This window comes from Notolepis coatsorum (assembly GCF_963971535.1).
Source record: "Notolepis coatsorum genome assembly, chromosome: 15".
NCBI classification, from domain to species: domain Eukaryota; kingdom Metazoa; phylum Chordata; class Actinopteri; order Aulopiformes; family Paralepididae; genus Notolepis; species Notolepis coatsorum.
The window spans coordinates 5,751,050-5,757,049 of record NC_140179.1 but is presented as its reverse complement, the minus strand read 5'-3'; positions in this window follow the sequence as shown (position 1 = coordinate 5,757,049).

Here is a 6,000-nt window from a genome sequence, read left to right as displayed (position 1 = left end):
GATCACAGCTCTGAAGGGCTTGTGAACTTAAGAAGACTGATGTTACAGAGATTTCACTGAGAGGCGGGGGGGCACGTTTGCAGCATTTCCCTACATTACTGTCCATGCAGTGAACAGACACGGAACATGCTTTATAGTAAAGATGACACCAGTCAATTGTGTTGGTATAGAGTTTACGTGAAAGAAAATAACTTTTCCCTCTCAAAACATGGACCTCATTCTCGAACATGTATGTATTTCATAAGTATCTTCGTAACTATCTTCATAAAAAAGTTTGTACAAACAAATGTACGAAAATTCCTCCACCGGATGCCTGAACGTGCGAAACGGTCTTCGCAATTGGGCAAACTTATCGCAGCTATGGGTTCCCAAGAAGAATGAAGAACGTCACTCATTCTTAAACTGTAAGCGCGTTCTCGTACACCTGAATTTGCATACAGACACGCCCCCCCAGCTCCGTATAAGGAGAGGCTAACCTTTGCATCATGGTTCGTGTTGACCCTTATGGGGGAAATATTCATGTCCCCTGCATGTTTTCAGAAGGCAGTTATTGTCCCCTGCACTTTTTTACCGTCCAAAACAATGTTACACGATAATAAACGGAGACGTACGCGGCACTAGGACCACACGGAAAACGGCTGCTTGTTCCCTCTCTGAGCTCAGGTCTCTGACGACCTGAGCTATTGTTATGCAAAGACGAGTAGCCAGGTGAGTACTTGGCGAGGGACGAGTCGCGTTTTTGTGTGCACGTGCCAAGTACCGACCTGGCTGCGTGTATATTTTCCCTAACGGAGTTGCACTTCCGCGTTCGGTTTGCGCGATCTGATTGGCCACTGACGTTTTTTTCAGCGCCAATCGCGTTACTCCTAACAAACTGGTTAAGCTTGGCGACTCTTTCGAAGTTGGTTAAGGTTAGGGTAACTTAAGGTTAGGGTTAGTTGGTTAAGGTTAGGGTTAAGGTTAGGGTTAAGGTTAGGGTTAGGGTTAGTTGGTTAAGGTTAGGGTTAGGGTAACAGCCTGCTGGCACGATTGTTAGGAGTAACGCGATTGGCGCTGAAAAAAACTTCAGTGGCCAATCAGATCGCGCAAACCGAACGCGGAAGTGCAACTCCATTAGGGAAAATATACACGCGACCTGGCTACTTGTCTTTGCATAACAATAGCTCAGGTCGTCAGGTGTGTTAAATACATAGGACGGAACACACAGAGCTCCCTGCCCCCTCCCCTCAAAGTTTGGTGTGAACGATGGTCTGTGTGATTGCCATGAAATGCAACAGCATTGCTTGGTGTCTGTGAAATATCTGTCTATGACCTCGTTGTATTTAAAAGTCTCTCTAGGCTGTTGTTTTATACATACAGTATGTTGTCTACTTGACCCTCAAAGTGCACCAGATTGATGCATTTAAAATTCTAAATGTTCAAAATGTTCCCCGGACAACACCCATTAAAACACAGTGCAACTAGGTATGAAATCACCAACGCACTACTGACCACGCCCCCAAATGTGTCCCCTCCACCATTGAAAACAAAGTTACGCCCTTGAGCACAAGTAGGTACAATACGAAAATAAGTTTGGCATCCAACCAGAGTGCAAATGTAACAGTAACATGCAATAGTAACATACAATGCACAGGTGATTAAACTGGCTTCATTTCGGATAAATCATGGTGATTGCGACATCCTCGGAATTAAATAATTATAATAACCATAAATACAAAGTTTTTGTATCATTACCAATTACGTTTTACATTTATAGTCATGACTCAGCGAACCATGTCCGATAATAAATAAATAAATAAATAAGAACTAAACCCAATCGCGCGGATTATGTAACGGATGGTACCGTGAAGCGCAGTCACGAAGGGCTGGGGTGAGTAGCGGTGCTGTGGGTTAAACTCACTCTCACCCTCAAAAGACACATAGACACGTTACAAAGCAGTGAGTTCACTTCTTGGTATAGCGGTCTGTGCTGTTGTGTTCGAAACTCCCTCGGGGCGTCAAAGTTTGAGGTGACGTTGTCACAACCGTTACATATAGCTATAGTGGAATAGACTGTATTGATATTCCATATACTGTCTTGTTCTCTATGATATTATTTATTGTTGGTTTTATTTATTTATTACATTGCTTGTTATTGCGCACATCTAAGAGCCAGTGGAGAAACGGCTTGGTGAGGATGCATAAGGCAGATGTACGCAGCGCACACACAGACACACGTACTCTATATATTATACGTGCGTAATGAATCGTTCCAGCAACAGTAGGCTTCTATTATTCAAATGACTTGTTTCATTAGGATGTCGCAGATATGCGCTGTCCTCCTGGTTCATGACTGCAGACAGAGCAGGAGGTGACCTAGTAGTATTGACACTACTAAATGTCACGCTAAGATGTCATGTTCTACAGTAGGACTTATAGGGCAGCGCATATTTGCGATTTCCTATAATGAAACAAGTCATTTGAATAATAGAAGCCTACTGTTGTTGGAACGATTCATTACACGCGTATACAGTACGTGTGTGTGTGCGCTGAATGCATCTGCCTTATTATGCATCGTCACCAAGCCGTTTCTCAACTGGCTCTTAGATGTGTGCACTAAGCAATGTAAGAAATAAATAAAACCGACAATAACAACAATAAATAATATCATAGAGAACAAGACGGTATATGGAATATTAATAGTCTATTCCACTATAGCTATATCCGCCCGATTGGGTTTAGTTCTTGTAGGAGCTATTCGATTGTTTTTGTGTTAAGTTTGTTAAGTTCATCCATGGGTGGCAGCGCGGAGCGCATGGGTTTTGAATAAAGGCACAGGTGTAGGCTATGTCAATCAAGGTATCTAGGTATGGGTGACGGAGAGATCTCACGGTTTTTACAGCACAAACACACGCACGTACCCTCGCTCGTTTTCTGTATTATTAACGGCATTATGCAGAAATTATTGTTTGGCTCATCACATGTATTATGTTAAATACTTCAATTAAATGCGAACTTCACCCAACGGCAGGTGACACCGACTCGACATTGTGTTTTTTCTAATTGCGCGTCAAAGACGAGGATTCCCCGCGCCCAACCGAGCGCCTACCAGGACATCAGGATAGTCGCTACAGTTCTTATTTATTTATTTTCGGACACGGTTTGTTGAGTCATGGCTATAAATGTAAAACGTAATTGTTAATGATACAAATATTGTCGTATTTATGATTATTATAATTATTTAATTCCGAGGATGTCTGTAAAATCGAAGTGAACACAATCACCAATGATTTTCCCCAAATGAAGCCATTAAAAACACGGGTGCACACCAGTCTGTCCGACTTACGAGTGACTTTTCGAGTGCGTAATTCCTGTTCATAGCTACGAACGAATCTACGGAAAAAAAGCCGTTCGAGAATGCCAAAAAAAAGTTCGTAAAATCGAGTTACGAAGAATTTTTTTGGGTAACTTTCTCATAAGCCCGTTCGAGAATGAGGTCCAATGGATATCGGAGTCAATATCAAACCTTTTTATACCACTTTTGGTTTTGACTTAATGAGGCCCGTACTTAGGGTTGGGCGATATGGCCAAAGTATACAATATTTATACACATTTTCCTGAATCACACAATATTTAGCACTTTGTGTTTTGTTTTTGTGGCTATTTTGTAAGTTATTGAACAGTACAAACACAGTATAGACCTACACGGTTAAACATCTCATCTTATTAAACACATCAGTACCTACTGTAAGCAGCATTGTGCAGAAATAACATCACCATCTCCACAAGCTGAATGCATATCATGACAACATTTTAACTATAGTGACAATCTAAGATTCTCATAATATGGCTCCTACGGTCCATACTGAGGTGTTATGTTGGAATCAGCAATGTCATTGTAGCAGTCAGGCTGCAGTTATCTGGTTGACATAACAGGTTATTGTTGTGACTGTCAAAAGAAATGACAACATCTCATTTTACATTATGGTTCCATAGCTTTAAGCCCTATAATCAATTCTAAGGTGACTGCTGCCACATAGAAACATATAGTGGGGAAATGCTGCCTGATCTCCTCCCAGCCGTGATGCATAATTGTCCAACACCTTTGCTCGGTCTGTTCACAACACTTATAGCGTATTGCTAGCTCTTGTGAGTTTGCAGCTTGGGTGACCAGGTTTCGACCACACTTGCAGTGTTCAAATCAAATCAAATCAAATGTATTGGTATATAGCCCAATATCACATGGAATTGCCCCCATGGGCTTTTTACAAGTCAAGAAGAAACATCACAATAGATTCAGAAAAAGAAAAACACTGTTAATGGTTACATGTTCGTTGCATGTTTGTGCCATTGATCAGGCTAAAAGAAAGAGATAGATTAGATAGTGTCACATAGGGAGGTGTAGTGGTTACGTCATTATTGTTTCCGGCCGGTCCACCTCGCTTGAAATCGCAATGTATTTCCAATGGACACATTTCTAAATCGTCTCGTTTTAAAACAAATAAAGCATGAACATTGGCACGGTGTACCTTTCTGTGCGTATTCATCCACAATCTATAGCTCAACATGGAACAAATGAGCAATTAATTATAAAATAATTACGTATTTTATTTCAACCAAAAAATGCTTAAACAATAATGTTAGTGATAGAAGGGAACAAAAATGGAAAGCTTGGCAATGTTCATGAGGCAGAATTATTACAATAGCTGATAATACATTTTCCCAATGATAAATCCCTATACGGGTGGACCGCGCAGGGGAAACTAAAGTGACGTCAGACTACACCTCCCTATTGGCTGGTTGACTCAAGTGACACACACACAGACACACACACAACACACAGACACACACACACTGATGATTCATATATACGTATCATTGCAAATGTGGAGAAACCTTCCCTAGGCGAGTGCAGATCCGGCTTCAGAGACATAAGAACTGGCAATACCGTGCTCACATTCTAGCCGGCTTTAAACCCTCACTGGGTGTGTTCTGGTGCGTTTGCCCTTTTTTCCAGATGTGACTAAATTGGAGCGATAATACGCACAGAGACCATTGAAACGGCCTCAGGCCAGGCATGACTGAGTCCACTGTCCCCAGAGCTGTGCATGCATAACTGATAAGCCATGGCATTGCATGCAGAATAGCATGGTTTTTGTACTTACAGTACATGCATCATTTCTACCCTAAAGTTGGCCCCCGAATCGACTGAAAAAACAATAAGGATTCATAGTAAACATTGTTCTAAAAAAGTACAGTCTTAAATACCAAGCAGAAATCCACCCTCCCCCGCCTTTTTATTTACCGTACATTTTCTAGCTGTTAAGCAGATGTTATTATCTACTTATAATGCGATATTATGATGAGAGTTTCTGAGTTACACTGTAGTGATTGAACTGATTGGAGATGATTTTCTGTCATGTTTTTATTTATAAGGTATTGCATCAATTTGACTCAGCAGCACTGCATCCACACATTTCTAATGTTAACTTAATATGTAGTATGTATAGTAATATGTAGTATAGCCTACAATAGTTGTGCTGGCTGTGTGAGAGTAAAAGCAAGACCGTCCATGGCAGCCAAGTAGGATGATACCCCGTGACAAATCATTTTCCATTTCCTGTTTGCTTAAGTGCATTCCCTCCTCGTGTCATGTCTTTTAAGATAAGATAAGATAAGATATTCCTTTATTGATCCCCTTGGGGAAAATTCAGGCATCATAGCAGCATGGGGGAGGGGGGGGGGGTTACAGGTAGTAAAAAGGTGTAAACAATATAACAAATCAATATAATTAACTCTGGACATGTGCATATGGGCAACAAGGTGCGAGATGAGGGTATGTATGCCCTCTCAGTTATATTAGCCCTACAATAAATAGTTACAATATATAATCTAATAATCCAATCATCTAAATCTAATCTAATATATAATCAAAAAATGCTAAATGCTAAAATGCTAAATGCTAGATGTATATAGCCTATATATACAGTATTTAATAGCAAGGCTAGAATGTAGATGGTT